At 36.6% G+C, this 22,851-nt stretch overlaps 1 protein-coding gene across 9 annotated transcripts in view; it reads right to left on the minus strand.

Moving 5' to 3' along the window:
* TMEM200A (transmembrane protein 200A) overlaps window positions 1–22,851 on the minus strand; it is a 144,788-nt gene that overhangs the window by 61,889 nt on the left and 60,048 nt on the right. Inside the window, exons 3-4 of one of the 9 annotated variants that reach the window (XR_011166324.1) lie at window positions 19,421–19,507; window positions 12,987–14,134 (exon numbers count right to left, since the gene is read on the minus strand). The exons of 5 other annotated variants lie outside the window; for them this stretch is intronic. The gene's annotated coding sequence lies outside the window, so the exon portion shown is untranslated. Of the gene's footprint in view, window positions 1–12,961; window positions 14,135–19,420; window positions 19,508–22,851 lie in introns of those variants that run through there. 3 more of the 9 variants (XR_011166325.1, XR_011166326.1, XR_011166327.1) reach the window with 3 other exon arrangements.

The following is a 22,851-nucleotide window of genomic DNA, read 5'->3' on the forward strand; positions in this document are numbered from 1 at the left end:
AAGGAAGGAAGGAAGGAAGGAAGGAAGGAAGGAAGGAAGGAAGGAAGAAATACAGGCTCTGCCCTCAAGCAACTCAATAGGAGAAGATAACACAAAAAAAGGAAACTGAGAAAAGGGGTAGGGGTTAGAGAGAAACCCTACACAGGGGCATGATGAAAAGGTCCAAAGATGAAAGGAAGAGCTATCCGTACTGTCTATTCTACTTAAATGGAGGTTTGGAGAGAAGCTGTTCATTCCACCCTTCAGTCAGAGGGGCAGAAGTTACTGATGGGGTGTGAATACCAAGACTGATTCGATCTTGTAGGATGATGCTAGGTAGCCCACCTAGGTTATGGTAGGCAGTCAAATTCAGGCAGTACAGGACTGGAACAATCTCAGTGTTTCAATTCATATATAAACACACAACACACACACACAATCTTAAAATAACTAGCTGTTTATCAGAACCTCAGGAAAAGGAAATGGATGTGCATGAATATTTCTATCTCTAAGAAGTAGCTATGAAACTCAACTATTTTATTGTTTTGGGAAGAGAAGAGTTTTCTACCCATCTTGGTGAATAATCTTTTCCTCTGAATGCGGGGAAATTTGGCAACCTTGATCTTTCACAGTTTCTTTGAAAGAGATATTGTGAAGTTCAAATGAGATTTTATATGTGAATTCCTGGGAAAGCTGAAAAGTATTATACAGATGTGGTATTACTTTAAGAAATAAAGTTTGGGTTTTATGAAACCCTTGGGAAATGAATATTCTGGCCAGCTAATCTTTTTTTTTTTTTTATCCCTTAAAACAAAAACAAAAAAAAGCTTACTTTAATTATTTGAGTATACACATGTTTCTAAAATGTATATCACAGTGTCATGCCTTCTTAACATACTGAACATAACAACCTTTTTTTGATGACATTTGATCTTCCCTAGAACCCCCAGGGTTCAATTTCAAGGGTTTTAATGCCTGGGCTGCAAATGAAACAACCTCTGCTACAAGATGAAGCTCATGGGGAGAAGCCATTCATTCACTTTCTTGAAAGGTGAGAAATTTTCACCCTCATCCCAAGCCTCCCACCCCACTCATACACTTATACTCCTAGCTCTGGGGAAGTGAGGAAGCCCTTCATGAGGCAGGTTCTCCTCAAGGAGCTAGAACTCCTTGTCCTCCAAATCAAAAGAGATCACATCCACTATAGCCATCTACTGGAGCCATCTTGTCATCTGACCTTCAGTCATCCTGAAACTTCTAGACTGGGTACCCAGAAAAGATGCCCCCAATTGCTGGGACAGTTAATCCACTCAGCACTGGAACTATTGCCCTAGGGATTTAGGGATCTGGATTGATGAGTGATTGCAAAGCCCCTCAGCCCACTAAGATCTAGCCAGCCCAGACCTGGCCATGCTTCAAATGCTATCCAGTCATCCACTTGGGCCATCCTGTCATTTGCCTTTATGTGTTTTTGTCTACTTCCTGCTATGGGAACAGTAATAAAATCAGTGCTAACAATGCTCCTAGAAAGGCTATGTATATTGCCTACACATCAGCTTAACATCCTTATGACTCACTAGGTCACTACTGGCCACCTCTCTATTATACATCTTATCTCCTCCATTAGAATGTAAGTTTCTTAAAGACTGGAACTATTTCACTTTTGTGTTTGTATTTCCAGCTTAGGACAGTGCTTGGTAAATAGTAAGTGTTATCTACTCATTCATCAATATGATGTAGACATTCCCATTTGACAAGACCAGGAATTCTTCATTCTAATCTACTATCCTCTTGTGACATATTACATTTCATCCATAGGAGTCCCTCTTTCTCTTTCTAATTTGCTGTTTCTTATATGCTAAGAGCTTCAAAACTAGATAATAAGTTTTTAGAACTGTATGCAAATTAAAAGCAAAGAGACTCTAAATGAGAGCTTGAGGGCCTTTCCACTGCATAAAGCACATAAACCTCAGACAGACTTTATGACATCTAAATTAGCTTCTTGAAGCCCTTATTTGCTTAATTCTAGTTTTTGGTTTTGCTGCAAATAGGTGAGGTTACATGATAATCCAGTTTTGAATAGGTGAAGTATTGCTACATGAGAGTAGCTTTCAAGCATTTTAAAGAGCTCTTTTTTTCCACCTCAAGCATGAGTGGGGAAAAATGCTTTATCTAGATTTTATCAATTTTTCCATGCACAATTTCTTTAATAACCCTGTCCTTTTGAAGGGCTTATTATTTTAACAATATGTTCAATTTTTCCCATGGCAGATTATTATTAGAAGTGGTCATGAATTGCTCTGACAATTTTGGCTTAAGTATGTAAAACAATAATGATATATCTTTAAACTGGAAGGGAAAAAATCCAAAACTATCCTGCTATGTTCAAAGTCTCATGATCTGATTTTTTTATAATTCATATAATAAGAATAAATAATTACAATGACAAGCATATACTTATGTTTATGTAGAACTCTAAAGTGTATAAGTCACTTTACATATATCTCATTTGAAACTTACTACAATCCTATGAGGTAAAGAATATTATTATCTCCATTTTATAAATGAGGAAACTAAAGATGAAAGAAGTTAAGTGACTTGCCTAGAGTTATACAGCTAGTGAGGCTCTGAGGAAGAATTTTTAACTCCCATCTTCCAGCTCCCAGTTTTTATACTCTACCCACAGTGCCTTAGAATATCTGAAAACCATACCTAAACTCTCTATGTGTTCTACATTCCTGGTGATCACTCTCTTAAGAAGTTGATTAGGAACCTACTTATTCAGTACCATTCCAATTAAATTACCAAAAAATAATTTTATTTGGCTAGAAAAAAAAACAACATTCATTTGGAAAGACAAGAAGACAAGAATGTCAAAGGAATTAATTTTTAAAAATGTAAAGAAAGAGGTCTAGCAGATAATCATAATTATCTGGTACTTGCTAAGAAATAGAATGGAACACAAAACACAGTAGTAAATGATTATAGCAATCTTGTGTTTGACAAATGTAAAGTTTTAAGTTTTCTGCATAAGAATTCACTGTTTGATCAAAAGTGTTGAGAAAACCTGAAAGCATTCTGGCAGAAATTAAGGTATAGACCTTGTAATGGAAATGCAAATTTAAAGATCTTCCCTGCCCCTAGGCTAAAATGCACCAGGAGACTGGGGTAGGAGGCTTGTTTTTCAGTTGATACTTTTTGATTGGCCAGTGGGTCCAAAAGGTTGTTACATTCTCTGAGCCAGGAGAAGGCTATATAAGCCCTGATGTGTAGCTTTGTTTTGGGACTCATTTTGAGAAGTGTCTGTGATTTGATCTGAATTATGGGAAGCCGTTGTTGAGAGTCCCCATGCTTTGAAAAACCCAGAATGTGGAAACCCAGATGTTGACTGGGTATGGATGTAATGGTTGGACAGTTTGGAAATCTGTCTACTTGATGTTTCTGTCTTGATAATTATGCCTGTATACTTTGAGGTTCAGGGTGCTGACCTTTTCTCCTGAACAAGGTAAACGATATATGTCTGACTGATTAAAGTAAGCTTGTTAACCCATTTTGAGTTGCTTTCCTTTAACAAAGCAGATCCAAGAACCTGTGGTGGCTGCAAACCCTGAGGACGCTTGGGGTGCTTGCTGCTACAGACCTATCTATATCTTTCACCATTTACCAAGATAAAGTCAAAATGGATACATGACCTAGACATAATGGGAAATATCATAAGTAAATTAGAAGAATAAAAACATATATTACCATCAGATTTATAGATAGGAGAATAATTTATGGATAAAAAAGAGAAGGAAAACATTGTGAGTTGTCAAATGGATAATTTTGGTTGCATTAAATTTAAAATGATTTTGTACAAATAAAACCAATATAACCAAGATTAAAAAGAAAGCAGAAAATTAGGGAAAAAATTTAATGGCTCTTCTCAGGTGAAGTATTCATATCTCAAATACACAGAAAATTTTGTCAAATTGATAAGAATATGAATCATTCCCCAATTGATAAATGGTCAAAAGATATTAATACATAGTTTTTGGAGGAAGATATCAAAGCTACATATGGTCATATGAAAATATGTTCTAAATCATTATTGATTAGAGAAATGCAAATTTTAAATACTTTGAGATAACAAGTTCTCACCCCTATCAGATTAGTTAAAATGACAGAAGGGGAAAATGACAAATGTTGGAGGGGATGTGAAAACCAATGGGCCACTAATCTACTGTTGATAGAACTATGAACTCATCCAAACACTTTGGAGAGCAATCTGGAATTATGCCCAAAGAGTTATAAAACTGTGTATACCTTTAACCACCACTACCACTATTATGTCTGTTTCCCAAAGTGATTATGGAAAAAGGAAAAGAACCTGTATGTTCTAAAATATTTTAGCACTCTCTTTGTGGTGAACTGGAATTTGAAGAACTGGAAATTGAAGGGATGCCCGTCGATTGGTCAATGGCTGAACAAGTTGTGGTATGTGATTGTGACGGAACACTGCTGTGCTATAAGAAATGATGAACAGGTTGGTTTTAGGAAAACATGGAAAGATTTCCATGAAATAATGAAAATTGAAATGAGCAGAACCAAGAGATCATTGTATATATTAAGCAATATTGTTCAAAGAGTAAATGTGAATGACTAAGCTTTTCTGAGTAACATGAATATTCAAATCACCTACAAATGACCTATGAAGGAAGATGCTATCTACCTCCAGAGAAAGAACTGATGTGGAACTATATTGTATAGTTTCATCTATATCCATATCTGTCTGTCTATCTATCTATCTACCTGTCTACATACAGAGAGAAAGGGGTAGATAGACAGACAGATAGATAGATAAACAGACAGACACACAGATGGATGGATGGATGAATATCTGTTTCAACTACTGTCCTTCTCCAATATGGGGCTGGGAGGGAAGGAAACAACTTGAAACTAAAATGTAACAAAAAATTTTTTAAGAATGTGATTAGGCTATTCTGATGGTTTGGCTGTTACGTGATTTCACTGGGATCTGCAAATGCAAATAAGTAAAGCAATTAATAGTTTTGTTTTGTTTCCCTGTATTAGTCTTGTGATTTTAGTAGGCTAGAGAACTCTCAGTGAGGAACTTTTTTCCTCATGGAGACTATCATCTCCTGTGAAACTGGAAAACTTCAAGAATTGTCTAGACTACTAGAGGGTGTTCAGAAATTTGCTCAGGAGGACACTGAGCTTGAACACAAGACTTCCTGACTCCAAGGTCAGCTCTCTCTATACTATACCACCATGCCTAATGTAATAAGTCTTATGATACTAGGAAAGATATACATTGAGAATTTAAGTAACTTATGAATCAAAGCCTAGAAAATCCAGTTGTTACAACACACAATGTATGTTTTTTTTTAGTCAAATGACGTCTATCAATAATCACATTAGTAGTTTGACACTAACTAATGAGGGCAATTTTTTAGTCTACTTAGTAATTTTGTTCACTTGATTTAACCATTACTAATGGCATTCATTTTCCAACAGAGAGAAACTCTGTGGCAATTAGAATATTGTTGTTGTTCAGTCATTTTAGTCATGTCCAACTCTTCATGACCCCATTTGGGGTTTTCTTGGTAAAGATACTGGAATGATTTACCATTTCCTTCTCTAACTCATTTTACAGATGAGGAAACTAAGGCAAAGAAGAAGATTAAGTGACTTACCCAGCTAGTAAGTGTTTGAAGTCAGGAAGATGTCTTCCTGACTTCAGACCTGGCAGTCTATACACTGCACCATTAGAATGTATCAATAATTAAACTTCATTCACCATAATGAAAGGACTAAGTCCTTTTTCCTCCTTCTAAAAGAAAAGATACAGAAGAGGAGAAAGTCATTAGGACCACTTAAAGCACCAGAAAAGATACCACCACGTTTTTTCTTAACTCTGCGAAGAAAAATGGATACCTTGAGAAAGATGTGGACCTAAGTCTGCTCAAACTGGGCTAAAGTCGACAATCTACTTTTCTGCATTCTCCATTTTTCATTGACTGGTCCATGTGAATGGTGAGGGGTGGGCATGACCAGTTTTCTATTCTTTACATAGAGCCACAAATATAGGTCATAGTCAAGTAATGTAATTCAAAAACTTAATTCAATAAACTTTTATTGAGCACCTACTATGTTTACAAAGCACTGTACTAGGTGTCAAGGGAGGTGTAAGAATACCTTGCAAATGTTATGTTGGGGGAAAATGCTACAGGAGGTAGTTAATTCCATAGAAAGAATGTAAAAGGGATAGTAAGGGATAGGTGGTACCACTGAAAGAGCACCAGGGCTTGGCGTCAAGAAGTCCTGAGTTAGAATGTGACCTCAGACACTTATTAGCTGTGTGACCCTGGGCTGTCTACTAACTCTAATACTGTTTCCCTCAGTTTCCTCAGCTGTAAAAATGAGCTGGAGAAAGAAACAGTCAACTATTCCAGTATCTTTGCAAAAAAAATATAACAAAAACCCAAATTGGGTCATGAAGAGCTGGACACAACTAAACACTAAAGATAAATGTAGGCACACAGGGAGAATAGCTCAAGCACTAACTCAGACTCCAAGATTGTAGAATTTGTGTCTGGGGCAGGTGCCCAAATGTGGTCTAGTTATAATGTATTAATGACAATGCTGTGTGTTGCAAAATTATTTCAGTCAAAATAGTTTTATGGGAAGTCTACTCACACAAAGTGAAACAATATTCATTCCTTGCCCTTGAATAATTTATAATCTAGCAGAAGATATGACACAGGTACACACATAAATACAATATACAAATAATAAAATACACAAACATAATTCAATATAAATATATATGAAATATGCAAACATAATATTAAGTTCATAAGAAAAACATGAAAAAAGTGATATGAGAGTTTGGAAGAAGAGATCACTTCCAGAAGCTGGAAGTAGGGAAGTGTTCCTAAAGAAAGCAGCATTTAAAGCAGTGGAAATAATACTGGACTAGATTGAAAAGAACACTAGATTTGGCCTTAGAGGATATGAGTTCAAATTTCACCTCTGCTACTTACTACGTCTATGACCTTGGCCAAGTAATTTAACCACTCTGAACCTCATTGTGTTCATCCTTAAAATGAAGAAGTTGAACTAGCTGCTCTCCAAAACCTCTTCCAGCTCTAGTACTGCGATCTTCTGCATTCTGGCTCTCTTATTTGCTAGCTTTGTCACTAAACCTCCCTGAGGCTAAGTTCCTCAGTATAAAATGGGGATATTAATATCTGTACTACCTCTCTCACATCACTGTTCTCTGGAAAGTGTTTTGTTAATCCCAAAGCACTATATAAATGTGAATTATTATCATATTATTAATAGTAATTATAATTTCAACAGGCATTGCTGAGGGATGGGGGAGAGGTGAACTCTTCAAGTTACAACCAATCATAGCCATATATCTAGTCAATAATCTATGTACTTTTAGGATCATTTTTTTAACTTCCAGTAGGTATATATAAAAGTACTAACAATAAGACAGATTTACAATTAAATCATGATTTACACAGTTTCTTCAAAAGATATGTCTGTGTCCTATGGAGACATCCAAAATATGAAGCACTCTAAAGTCCTTGAAAGGAAAATAGATTTAAGAGATTCCAGGGTAATTCAAACTCTGGGAGGGTTGTTGTGGGCCATATAGTCCAAATTAAATTACTGTAGGGGTGGGATGTAAAGGTGATCCAGGAAGACTAGCAGCTCTGGTGTGAGGCTTGCCAAGCCCTTTTCAAAGCTGTCCATTCACCTTAAGTATCCACCTTTCACCCAACTCTCAGCTCCAAGAAGCTGTAGCATGTGCAGTGGCCACACTCTGGTAAACCACTGCAGCAGAATGGCTAAATCAGGCAGAGCATAACCAACAGTCCTCAAACCCATCAGTGAATTAGGAGGACGTCTACCCCAAGAATGTGAAAACTTCTCCCCATAAGAACAATTTGTTGTAATGGTCATGAAGACAGCTGAAGTAGGGGCTGTGAAGTGCTTAGAATTTTGTCAGACATCAAAGACACCAAGGTCATCCACTGCATCCCAGGCCTTCACCAGTCGTCTTGAATTTGTCTTTCCTCTGGACTTTGATGGTCCTGGAAGAGAGAGGGAGGCTGACGACTGCCTCACTTAAATCTAATTCTCACACAAGTCAAGGTGTCACCCATGATATCATTAGTCCTCTTTGGAAATGAAGGACAAACAACTGTAGGGATGCAGCTAAGTTTTAGTTTTAATGATTGCTGACACATATTTGCATTGGAAACTCAAAGTACCTGGGGGATCCAGAGATAAAAAAACCAAAGTGGCTCAGATACACCACTATGGTTTTTTTTTTTTTTTATCTCTGGATCCCCCAGGTACTTTGAGTTTCCAATGCAAGACAATGGGGAGACAGGATTCTCACAAGGGAGTTAACCAAGAGTAATGAAGGCCTTCTAACCCTAAGTTAAATATAGAAAATACATCAAGCAATACAGCAAGAGGAACGAGCTCCGAATTCAGTCTTAATCAAAACTTAGTTTGGGGCCCTTAGCTAAATGCAGTGGCTCATGGTCTAGGCTATGCCTACAAAGTCATCAGAGTGTCATTGGAGACAGATTTTCTAATTACTATCTTCTAGCAGACTCAAGCCAAAATGACAATCATGTGCTTTGAGGAGATGAAATCCAGATGCTGATGGCAGAGAAAAGTTTTATAGCTCTGAGACCAATGAAATCACATAACCACAAGATCATTGTAATACTATCCAGCAACAACCAAGTGAGACCAGTAAGGATCAACAACTAGCAGAAACTACCTGGCTTATAAGAGTAGGAGGAAGGCTTTGAAATCATCAGAAGAAACCTATGGGCATGTAGCCCCCACAGCTATGACTTTCCCTGCTCCTCTCTCTCTCTCTCTCTCTCTCTCTCTCTCTCTCTCTCTCTCTGTCTCTCTCCCCATATATATGTATGTATATTATGTATATACACATCTGCATATATGTATAGGTATGTATGTATATATGTATACACCTGCATGTATACAAACATATATACACACATACAGAGACACACAGGTGCGTGTGTGTGTTGTGTACTTGATTTTTTTCTACCTTGGAATCTTTTGCTTTTGAAAATATGTTCAAAACTGAAATTGATTGCATTGCCTCTAGCACAGATTTCATCTGTATATTTGCTCAAGTCTGTTTTCTTGTCCTGCTTTCATCAATTTAAGTTCTATTCCAGTCCCTCATGTTGGCAAAATGGAACAGTTCAAATGTGGTACTGTCACTGATAAAAATAAAGTACCATATAAATACTGGCATATCCATGTATTCCATATATACTTGGGGAAAATGTATAAGGAAAGCATTCCCAACTTTTACATATGGAGGCAATTAGGAATTGGTTCTTGATCTGGATCCTGAAGGACAGGTAGTATGGGAAGGATGCCATATCCTTATCTTGGCACTATTCTTATGCTTAGCCTCTTTGGAAGCTTAAATATGATGTTGAACTTGAGGCAGTGATGTGAAAGTGTCATTTCACTGTGAATAATCTAACTTGGCAGGATATGAAACACAAATCTCAGAGCATTTGGGGGAGTACTATCTAAACCCATACATGACTAGGGTTGACATTTTACCAACAGTAGCAGAAAACCATTAATGTTCTTCCCATGGTACATTATTCCTATTTTCTATACTAACCAGCTTTCTGGAAAAGTTATGAAAGGTTGAACACAAGTGAATATTGGAGAAATAATATTTACCTTTAATTATTTTTTCTGCTATTTCATTTTCTAGCACCTTTGCTGAAAGTGATTTTTGTGGGTCTTTCAACTGTAGCAAATAACTTCTGTGTCACCAGTGAAAAATTAGTCTGACGGGAATGAGGATTTTCAGTAGTTCCCAAAACACAGCTGGTCACTGGTTTGAGAAAATCTTATGTGCCAATGTAAAAAAACATTCTATTCAATTTCTACATCCTTCACTTGACACAGCCATCCTCTAATATGTTAAACAAGCCCATGGTGTATAGCATAAGTCCCTAGAGTTATGATAGCAGTAGTAACTCATTCTCAATTAAATAGAAAGTTTATTGTAAAATAACTTCAGATCTATCAGAATTAAGATATAAGTCCATTTTCATTTCACTTGGGCTTTTTCATAATTGTTCTTGTCATGTTCACTAATTATCACTTAGTTGTATTTAAACAAGGGATTTGCAACACTGGGCACCAGTGAGTTTCATTTTTGAATGTGTACTAAAACATTGCTAAATTATGTTATCACAAAAGACATTTCTGCCAGCCAGCTCTCTAGGACTATTTAGGTAACTTGACAGAGCTATGAGGTTTATATCAAGGTTCATTTCTGATCTATTTAAAATAAAAACCTAGTAGCAAAGGTCCTTAGCTTTAATTTAGATAACAAACATAAGAAAATGCTCAACACTAATATTTGAGGCCCCGTCCTTCACTTTCCACTATTTTAATCTTTGAAATTTCTTATAAATGTACTTTCTTACTTTCTTTTCCTTTCTTCCTTCCTTCCTTTTCTCTTTCTTTCTTTCTTTCTTTCTTTCTTTCTTTCTTTCTTTCTTTCTTTCTTTCTTTCCCATATATGTATATATACACACATGTACATATATACCCACATGTATTATATATAATACTATATAATATATGTATACTCACATACAAATAACTATGTTTCCCTTGAGTATAATATTTGAAACATAGATCATTTTGATATCTTACAAAAAGTAGTTAGATTGAAGAGAATAATCCAAAATCTTAAGGGCCAGTAACCTAGCAACATAAGGGCCTTAATTTAATTATAGCCAGTGCCCTTAAAAAGCCTTTTCATTGTAATGTTACTTCTGTTTAAAATGTGTTATTTAAATCCAGGAAATGGAACATTTTGAGATATAGAAGAATGAAGTTTTGTTTTAAATTGGTGTTACATAATATATATTCATATATATGTATCAATGGTAATATTAATTTGAAGTTAAAAACTAGGCTCAGTTCAACAAACATTTATTAAGTGATTCTTATGTGCAAGCTATTACACTACGTGCTGAGGATACAAAGACAAAAGGAACAAAAAAAAAATGCCTCCATACCATCAAGAAGCTTAGCATGAACATTTGAATATATGAACGTAAACTAGAACTATTAGTAGAGGAAAAGCACTCGAACTGAAAGGACTTGGCAAAAGCTTCCTGTAGAAGGTGGGATTTTAGTTGGAAGGTCAGTAGGTGGAGCAGAGTAGGGAAAGGAGAATAGCAAGAGAAAATTCTCAGAGACTAGAAAAGGAGTCTTAGGACAGCTAGGTGGTGCAGTGAATCGAATACCAGCCCTGGAGTCAGGAGGACCTGAGTTCAAATCCAACCTCAGAAACTTGAAACTTACTAGCTATGTGACCTTGGGTAAGTCACTTAACCCCAAATGCCTTGTCTTCTCTCCTCAAAAAAAAAAAAGAGTGTCTTGTTTGTAGTCAGGAGATCGGTGTCACTGAGGTAGAAAGCAAGGTAGAAGATGGCTAGGTTATGAAGGACTTTGAATGCCAAATAGAACATTTTGTGTTTGATTCCCTCCAATCCTTAGGATCCCCTTTTTCTGCTAAACTTGGTTCAGATATAACCTTTTATATAAGACTCTTCCAATCTCTCCAGCTTCAAAAAATTTATCTTGCATTTATTTAGTAAATATTTATATACATATTTTCTTCTCCAATGGAGTATAAGCTCCTTGAGGGCAAGGATTATTTATTATAATTTTTGTATCATCAGAACCTTAGTATAATGCCTGAAACATAAATACATAAACAGGTGGCTAATGAGTTCTTGTTGATTAATTGAGGTGAGAATCTGAATTATTACAATGTATGTAGGAAACAAATGATATTAAAAATTGAGGCATGTTTTAGTTTACAAAGCATTTTCCTCACAGGCTTGTTGTGAGGAAAGCAATTTGAATATTATCATTCTCATTTTATAAACAAAGAAACTAAAGTTTATCTTATTTCTTTGTTTTATTTAAAATGAGGGAGCTTTATTGTTTAGAAGCAGCTTTTAATATTAGGATAACATAACTGAAAAATTACATTTAAAAGGAACAAGTACAAATTAAGTTTTCCTGATCATATGACTGAAAAAAGTCACAGAATAGATTGTAGGTGAATTTCTCCTCTTTCAAAATCCCTCTTGCCAAACTATTCTTAAGCTTTAAGCTTGTCAATAAGACCTTCTGTATTTGCCTGGGATATAATTAATCAATACAGCTGACTAAACTAAACATGAGAAAGCCAATTGGTGCAGTGGATAGAGTTCCAGGCCTAGGGTAAGGAGAACTCATTTTCCTGAATTTAACTCTGGCTTCAGACAATTAATAGCTGTGTGATCCTGGGCAAGTAACTTAATCTTGTTTGCCTCAGTTTCCTCATCTGTAAAATGAGCTGGACAAGGCAATGGCAAAGTACTCCAGTATCTCTGCTGAGAAAACCCCAAATGGGGTCATGAAGAGTTGGATGAAACTTGAACAACAATGACAAATTAGACATAATATACTTACAGGAATTGAGCAAACTTCTATTAAAAACTGCTCTGTCATAAGTTCAATATTAAAATAAACAAATGTCAATGTTGGAAATACCCATAAAGTTACCAATTATCAATCAATACTCCTAACATAGAACAATACATTATTTTCAAAGGAAAATGTAGAGTTGGTAGGGCAAATGGCCAGGTAATTGTAAGAACTTAAATTAGAACTTGGGTCTCCCAACTCCAACTCTCCTAAGCCATGCCTCTTCTATGAAAGTGGACACAATGATGAAATGTACAGTTCTTTTCTAAAATTAAATAACTTTTTTGGGGGGGGTTGCTTTTTGGAGGGGGGAAGGTAGGGCAATTGGGGTGAAGTGACTTGCCCAAGGTCACACGGCTAGTTATTTTGTGTTGTGTCTGAGGTCAGATTTGAACTCAGGTCCTCCTGACTCCAGGACCAGTGCTATATTCACTGAGCCACCTAGCTGCCCCTAAAATTAAATAACTCTTTAAGAAAACAGATGGATGCTTTTATTTCTCACCTACCTCCCTCAAAATCCAACATAGTAGTATAAACATCTCTTAGGGGATCAATAAATAATTGCTGTTTGGTCACCACAATGTTTATGACAGAACAAACACTCTTTTTCTTCTTCTTTCATAGATTAGAGTACCTATTCAGTGATGAAATGAATGAACAAATAAAGAGTATTTAGCAAATTTATTAATTTAGAGATAACAGAGTGACATGGTCGAGTCAGGAAGACCTGAGTTCAAACATCTGTAAAATGAGAATAAAAGCACCTACATCCCTGTGATTTTTCTGATCAAATGAGATAATACTTGTTAAGTGCAATGCAAAACTTAAATGGTATAACAAGCTGTACATACTAGACTTGCAGTTTCATGTGCAATCATTTTCTTTTATTATTCTGTGTTATGGAAATGCTTATTTTATCCCATATGTTAAAATAAAATAAATAAAAATTTTAAAAGCAATATATAAACATTAGCTATTAATAGTTGTAACAGTAAGTGCTTTCTATGTAGTAAGTGCTGGGGATACAAATAGAAAAAATAAGACATGCCCTAATCTTGAGCACTTTACATACTAGTTGCAGGAGATACATAAAAGAAAGTCAGCTATGGGGAAGATGGCATGGCCTAGAAGTCCTAAAGGTATGATAGTCTTGCAAGGCCCAGAAGTCTTTAGGTTACATAAGTAGGTCAGAGACAGATTGTAGCATATCAGGGCAGATGGTAAAGCTTAGAGCTGTAGTTTCAAACTCAAAAAGAAATGGGGCCTAGTAACCATATGTAAGGATTCCTATGGGTCTCATATTGACTTTAAAAATCACATATTAATTATTATCTATATTTTATTGTACTTTTATGTGTCACATTATCTATTTCCCAATTACATTTTAATCTGGCTCAGGTCCGACTTTGGAGTGTTATAAATCACATGTTTGACACCGCTGGCCTAGAGGACTTTGAGAGGCAATGGCGGGGCAGATGGTAAGGCCTGGAGGTCCTCCTTCTCATTGGAAGGAATGGAGTTGTTGACTCCTGTCTCATCTAGACCCTGGCAGCACTCAAGCAGTCTGGAAAGAGGGGGAAGGGAAGAAAAATGAGAAGAACAGAGTAAAACACAGCATTCTTAAGTAACTGGAGTGACATTTGACAGATGCAGCTTTTCAGAGTCTCTGATTGGCTTGAAGGTAGGGATTCTTTCCTAACTTTCCATTATTAGAAAGGCTTCCTATAAGAGGTTAGTTTTTTATGTAGTTTTAAAAATGTCTATCTCTAATTTACATACCATAGATTATTTTTGTGTCCTGCAGACTATAGCATATATCTGTTATTGAATACCATTGATTAAAATAATAATAATGAAGTTTAATTTATTATCAGAACATCTACATGTCACTTGACATGAAAACCATCACAGACTTCATACATTTTCCTTAAACAATTATTTAATGGAAGGGGGAATCCAAATGAGGGCCTCATGTGTTTTTTTGTCAACTTTAGTAAAGGAAAAGGTGCTTTAAAAAAAATTTCCTTGCTTGTTTTTCAAAAAAGTTTAAATCAGGGGCGGCCAGGTAGCACAGCGAGTAAGAGCACCAGCCCCCGTGTCCGGATGACCTGGGGATCGAATCCGGGCTCAGACACACAGCACCATACCCAGAAATAACGGGCCATGTAACCTTGAGCAAGTTACTTAACCCCAATTGCTTAAAAAAAAAAGTTTAAATCAGTAACTAATACCACAGTCAGATGTCAGTTATTTGCCCAAAAGGAGGGAACTATTAGTATGATAAATATGACCTAGTACTAAGGCTAATGTTGTTTGGTCATTTTTCAGTTGTGTCTGACTCTACATGACACCATTTGGAGTTTTCTTGGCAAAAATACTTGAGTGGCTTGCCATTTCCTTCTCTAGCTCATTTGATAGATGAAGAAACTGAAGCAAACAGAATTAAGTGACTTGCCCAGGGTCATACAGCTAGTAAGTATCTGAGGCTAGATTTGAACTCAGATTTTTCTAACTCTGGGCCCAGCAATCTATCTACTGTGCCACTGGCCGCCCCATCAAATAATTAGATTATTTGATTCTCACAGCAGCTGTACAAAGTAGCTAGGCCAGGCATAATGAATAATAAAAATAGTATTTACATAACACTTTAAGGTCTGCAAAGTGCTTGACATACATGATCTCATTTCATCGCCTTTAGATTGTGAATTCCTCAAGGGTAGGCACCTTCTTTTAACTTTCTTTATACCTCCAGACATTTAGTACAGTTCTTGAACTGTAGGAGCGTTTAGATTGACTGACTGATTCTCATGACAGCCCTGGGAGGGAGATGCTATTGCTATTTCTATTTTATTGAAGAGAACACTGAGGTTGAGAAAAATCCAGAAGTTGAGAAAGTCCATTGTCACCTATCTTGTATAGAAATCTCAGGTCTTCCTGATTCCAGGTCCAGCACTCTATCCCTTAAGCTGTCTTTTTTTTACATCCTTCCTTTACAGATGAGGAATAGAGATGATGAGGGAACTAAGGCTTAGGCAGGTGAAACGATTTTCCCAGTGGGTGGTAAAGGTAAAACTAGAATCCTCATCTTCTGCTTCAAAATTCCCTGCTCCTTCTGCTATAACCAGCCACACTCCAGCTGAGAAACTAAGCTAAAGGAAAAGATGGCAAAGGGGAGGGGAGGGGGGATTCAATATCTCCACATCGAGTTGGTATAATGTCTCATTTCCTCACCTAGCTAATTAATTGGTTCTTTAATAGCAAGCACTTCTTTATATCTCCCACAATTCCTTGCGCTCAGTAGGTATGCCATAAACATTTGACATTTGTCGTTCCATTATCTACAAAACTTGTTCCCCACCCTCACTATTTTCAGACACTCTGTACAAGAGTGCAATTTCTCAAGCCATTTGTTCAACAACAATGCTATTAAGGTCCTGGTAAAGTACTGTGGTAAGCACTGGGATAGCAACAAGATCATTACAGCCTAGTGTACGTGGCACCTCTATTTCTTGCTTCTGGCTATTCTTAATACATGCCACTTCATTTTCCATGTCTGTGCCTTTGCACGTGAGGTCATGATGCCTAGAATTTCATCGTTGTCTCTTTGGACACTCAAGATACCTTAAATTTTTCAACAAGTATTGATTAAATGCCTACTGAATTCTAGGCAAAACCTAGGTATCACCTCCTACAGGAGCTCTCGTGGTTCCTACTTTCTCCTGCTTGCATTTCCTTTATATGATTTTGCATATACTTGTAATTACTTATCTGTGTATGTGCTGTATCCCCCAAAATAATGTAAGCCTTTTAAAGGCAAGGACTGTCATCATTTGTATTAGTATTGCCAATTCCTTGCACAAGGTAGGTACTTAATAAACACTCACTGAATTGAATTCTTAACGCTTATTCCTTTAAAATAGTCACATGTTCTAACATTTCACTATTGTGAAGCATCATTCATTTAAAACATTTTTAGAAGAGCTTTCCTCATTAAAGATCAAGTTGTTCATACATGTTGCTACATTTGTTTGCTATGCAGAACATTTCCAAGAAAAATTCAAAATTTCAATTAGCATGGGTCTATGACACACTGGATTGATCCTTCATGGCTCAGGGCTGCGGTTTCCATCCAGCACAATGTCTCTGTCATCATCAATAAGAATCAATGCATGCCCACTACATGTCAGGAATTGTGTTGGTGCACAGGATGCATGACATCTTTAAATTTGAGAAGATATTGAAAAATAAGGACACTGAAGAGTGGGGGTGGGGCGGAATCTTTAACACATAGCTGCAAGCAAAAACTTGGCAACAACATTGAGTCTCATGGGACTTGGAACTGGTCAGGACCTTGGCCAAGACAGTTTTAGTGTACATATTTCAATACTTTAGAACCATTATCTTCCTTCAAAGGTCATGTTAAATGCCATCTCTTACATGTCTCCTTTCCTGATCCTTACAGCTGCAGGAAAGCGATCCCCCTAACACTAAAATTATCTTGCATTTATTTCATATGTACTAATAAGTGGAAATTTTATCTCCCTGATAGATTGTAATCTCCTTGAGGGCAGGGACTATTTGTTTCATTGTTGTCTTTGTTTCCCCAGTAGCTAACATGGTTCTCGGCATTTTGGATTATTGGACATTGTAGATTAACCGAATGTTTCAATAGATCTATGATGCCACTGATGTTTATATTCTTTTCATTTGTGTAGACTGTAATTCACCTGTGCCTTCTCATCCTACACAACTCTTTTTCATGGTCTCCCATTAGTCTTCCAGAGGATGACAACCAGAAGTGTCCTGGAGCCAGCTCATACTGGTTCACATGAGCTGGTTGTTAAATTTTCAATGTGAGCATTTACAACTTGGAAATCAGAAAATGCTACATATCAGGGTTTAATTTGATTTGTTAATTGTCCTGTCTTAAAGTTATGGAGAAAATGCTAATAAGGTAGTTTAAACTTAAAAGTATGTTGTGCACACTTTATCTTCCCCATACACCTGGTTGTTAAACACATACTAGAATACCCTTAACTACTCAATGCTTTTGGAGTTGGGGGTAAGGAGTGACTGGGTAGGTTTCCTCTGGTTCTTATGCTGCTTGATGTTCAGGTTTGTTTGTTTGGTGTTTTTCTAATCAACACCTTAAAATACTTTAAATTTTAAATATAAACAATGCTATTATAAGACTCAGAAGCTCCTTAAGTCTGTAGAATTTTAAGTTCAATTAAATCCTTAGTAGTTTAGTTTTGCATTTATTTCACTCTGTTGAGCATGTATAAACCACAACCTATTAGAAGGTTTTGTTGTTAGCAACATTACTCTCTACAATTATTTCTCTTACCTAATGTACATACATTCTTCAAACAGATGAAAAAAGTCTCAAAGGCAAGAAGTGATCTAGGATTTTTGGTTGGTCTGAAACTAGGTTTTGGGTATGTTTCTTTTTTTTCTTCCAGAACTATTACTCATATCAGTTGTTTACCTAATCATTCCCCCTCTGGAAGCATGATGTATGAGTAACCCAGTTTCCTGAGCTATGCCTTACAAATCTGTTATTAATGTTTCAGAGTGTAACAGTACAAACTGTCCAGGATGGGAGATTGGAACAGCTTTTACATGGTCTCCTAAAACTGCTGATCAATTTGGACACATTTTATCTGGCTGGCATTTTCAGTAAGGGTTTCCACTACCCAGCAAAGGGGAAAATGACTGTCATGATCCCTTATACTGCCAACACAGTTTAGTTTTGGATTTTAAGAAAAACCTAACTAAGCCAGGACTACTACAATCATTATTCAATACATTTATAGTTGGCTTTTCTTCCTGCCTCATTCTCCCTCCACATCAGGGGCCATCTCCAGTCATCATGATCTATATCTTTCCACTAGACCCAGATGACTCTGGAGGAGAAAGTGAGCCTGGTGACTTTCCACAACTCTCCCTCACTTAAATCCAATTCACTTGCAAGTCATGGCATCACCTTCCTGATGTCATGGTCCTCTTTGAGAACAAAGGGCAAACAACAATCTGTGAGTAGTCTGAGCTTTTTCCTTTCTTTTAAATTTGAGCTTTGCTGAAACCTTCCACATCACCCCAACTCATCTACATGGAGAAAAAGGGATGGTGAAGACAATTAAATTAATACTCAGTCAATCAACAAAAAAGTATTTACTAAACCCCAACTGTGTACACTGTGCTAGATATTATGAAATTTAGAGATTCTTGAATGAGAAGTAGCCCAATATTGTGAATCAATTCTGAATTCTGGCACCTTATTTTCCTTCTGTACTGTTCTTCTATTCTGAAAGATATCAGCTGCTATGACAACTCTTGGACTCTCACCATCTCTGGATATGAATCCAGGCCTAAATGATAGATGGGAAGACCTGTGCTCCACATGTACTTCTTGACATCCTAACATAGGTAGAAGGGATGCCAAAAAAGTAAATGTGCTGGGGAGCTGTCAGCAAGAGATGAAAAAGAGAGGATATGCCATGCCAAATAATGTCCACCCACATACAAAGTAACTGGTAACTGGAAGGAAGAGGAATGCCCCCCACCCCCCACTATCCCAAACCTCTTTCAGAAACAGAACCAACATGGGGAGAAAAGAAAACTCTCTCACTCCCACCATGCCCCACCCCACCTAATTATTTACAGAATTTCATTCCAGTACCCAATAGGGACCTTACTAGGCAGAGTAAATACTCCCTTCTGCAGGAGAGAATGAGAATTTCATATGGATGTTTGTCGAACAGCAGACTCAAGGCAAGCCTTCACATATATCTTCTGTTTGAGAACAATTGGATATTTTCCTCTGAGCAGTTATGGGGTTTAGACTTACTTTGGAGAGAGGGACTTTGCCTTCTAGAAAGATTAGCAAACAACCAAGGCTTTTGAAGGTTGGTACAGCATGAGAGTTTCTCAACAGCTGTCAAGAAATAGACAAATATTGACTTTTAACTTGAGCAACTAACTTGAGAGAATGTGTTCTTGTAAAAATACTCCTTCCTAAGGAAACCAGAGATATGAGACATAGCTGTTTTATCCCCACAATAATATCCAGCGCAGGAATAAATATTGGAAATGGAAAAACATTCAAGATTGCAATGAACTGTATCATATAATACTTAATACTTTAATATAGAGGAGAAAAGCCTTCCTCAGAAGTAAGCATGAGATCACAATGGACAGAATGAATTTTGAGGAGCTTTCAATGGGTCAATAAATGTTTATTCAGCACCTACTATGTGCTCTCTGCCTTCAAGGAGCTTGCAATCTAATGTACGAACACATATACAAACAAATATATGCAAAGCAAGCTACATTAAGGATAAATAGGAAACAATTAACAGAGGGAAGGCACTAGAATTAAGAGGGGTTGAAGAAAGCTTCCTGTAGACAGTGAGATTTTAAGTTGGCATTTAAAGAAAGCCAGGAGTTGGAGGAAGAGAAAGCATTCTAGGCAAAAGGATCATGAAGAGAAAATGTCCACAGCTGAGATATAAAATGTCTTATTTATGGAATAGTCAGTCAGGTCACGGGATCAAAGAATACTGAGTATGGTATAAGAAAACTGTATAGGTAAGACGAGGCTAGGTTATGAAGAACTTCTAATGCCAAAGAAATCATTTTTTATTTGATCCTGGAAACAATAGGGAGACATTGGAGTTTATTGAGTATCGGGGTGACATGGTCAATCCTGAGCATTAGGAAAACAACTTTAGTGGCCAAACGGAGCACAAACTGAAATGGGGAGAGACTTGAGGAAGACTGACCTACCAGCAGCCTATTGCAATAATCCACAAGGTAACAAGAGACTGTTCTAGAGAGGTAGCACTGTCAGAAGAGAAAAGGGGGTATTTAGAAGAAATGCAGCAAAGGTGAAATTGACAGGCTCTAGCCAATTGGACATGAGGGATGAGAGATAGTGGAGAGTCTAGGATAACTCTTAGATTGAAAGCCTGAGGAACTGCTTTCCAAAGTAACTTTATAAAACCACTTCAAAACATGTCACATTGACCAATAAGAACAAGATAGTTTCTTCGGAGAAATGAAGTCTAAAATAGATTGGCGCTTTCTAGTGCTTTGACCAAATCTTTTATCACTCAGAAAACTTTATGCAGAGTTTCTCTGCTCTTCATGACAAACAGGAGTCATACTCTATCTCCCCAAGAAAGAACTCCAAAGTAATTTTTTTCTCTAAAAAACTAATCTACATAGAATTGTGTGATACATACATATAGATATATAGTTATAAATATTTACATATAATATAGAGTTATGGATATCTATATGTAACATATAGATAACTATATAGATATGCACATACACCAAGAAATAGATATGCTGATAGATATATAAGTAGATGTATCTATGGATATAGATACGTATATATGAGGTATACATTTATGAGACATGTATATAGATACCTGTATGTGAGATAGAGATCCTAAACCCCATAGAATATGCCAGAATAGCAACAACAAGATGATTAATAACTAACATTATATAGTATTTTAGAGTTAGGGCCTGTTAGGGTTTGTCAGCTGTGCTGAGCCTCATATTTTAACCTGTTCCTACCTATCCTGCGTTTCTTAACTTGACCCTCATTCTAACTTGTGAATTCAGCTTCTGTTACTTGACTAGAACCAATTCCTTATCTTCTAGTCCTAACTCAGATTCCAAGTCTTGGTCTCCTGAGTCTGAATTCAGCAGCTTCTGGCTATTGTTCCTTCAATTCGGTTCAACAAATATTAAATAGCATATGTGAAGCACAAGGGATACAAGGGAGAATGAGAATAAAGATCTTGAAACATGGCATCTAATAGGAAAAAAATCCTATATGGTTTGATATCCATGAAAAATGTTATTTTATTTTATAGTTTTATTTTAAAAAACTGAAATAAATTGGAGTGGCTAGGTGGCTCAGTGAATAGAGCACCAGCCCTGGAGTCAGGAGGACCTGAGTTCAAATCTGACCTCAGACACTTAACACAAAAATTAGCTGTGTGACCTTGGGCAAGTCACTTAACCCCAATTGCTCTCCAAAAAGAAAAAAAAAAACCCAACAACAAAAAACTGAAAAAAAAATTGCATTAGCAATAAAGCTGAAAAAAGTCATTGTACAAATAACTATGATAAAAGAGTTGTGAGAGATTGAAGGAGGAAATAATACCCTTTAGCTTTGGAGATGGGATAATGAGGAAAAACATCTATGAAGAAGCTTGTAAAATACTTGCGTTGGATCTTGAAGGGAGGGATTTTAATGGATGCATCTGGCATGTGAGATGAGTCCATTTCAGACACGAGGGGTGCATGGGTGAAGATGTGGAGATGAGAGATGACAGAGAATATGGGACAGAGAGTAGTCCAGTCTGAGGGAAATGCAGAGAACTTGAGGTTGGAGGAATGATGTACAGCAACTGGATTTTGGCAGACCTTGAATGTCAGGGTAAGGGTAAGGAATACACACACACACACACACACACACACACACACACACATATATACATATATATGTATACTTTATTCAGTAGTTTTGATGCTGTGTATTGACTATATTTGAAAACCCTTTGTGAAATAATTAACTCAAAAACAGCTCCATTTCCTTGAATAAAATGTGTTTCCCAGAATCCAGAAAATTGGGTAAGACTCTCCAGGAAACTTACACACCAGGTTATATGGGAAGTAATAGAGTCACAAAAGCCACTTAAATTTCTATAAGTTCTTCAGTCCCTTTTCTTCTGGACTCTGTCAGAATGGTATGGAATAACTGAGCAGTGGCATGACTATTTTAAACCAAGCTGAGAATACTGCTTTTACAACTCAGTGAGCCATGTAAAACCCACTGATGGTGCCGAAATCTGGCCTGTGTTCCCTGTGCCGAAAATAACTGGATAATGTTCTCTTAAATTCTAAACAGCTGTAATAGCCCTCACCCCCTCCCACCAGAATCTACTGAATTTTACTAGGGAAACATAAGGATTCATGTAGGCTTTATATTAATTACAATTTTATTTTTAAAAAACTTGTTGACAAAACTTTTTTTTTCTTATTGTAAGATAATAGAACTCTGAGTTTGGAGAGCAGTAGTCTTCCCGAGTTCTATAAAGGGTTTAAAGGTTAAAAGGCATTATTCTTACAATCAATATTTCTCTCTCATTTTCCTTTGCCATTAAAAATCACACTGTTAAAGACAATGATATCTGCAGGTTAGATTGTCCCTAATACATTTGTCCTTCTCTATGAAACTAGCTAGTCTGTTTGTATATC

Source organism: Petaurus breviceps, unplaced genomic scaffold, assembly GCF_028583685.1.
Source record: "Petaurus breviceps papuanus isolate PSGF00001 unplaced genomic scaffold, PetGlider_PUasm1.0 90977, whole genome shotgun sequence".
Lineage (NCBI taxonomy): Eukaryota > Metazoa > Chordata > Mammalia > Diprotodontia > Petauridae > Petaurus > Petaurus breviceps.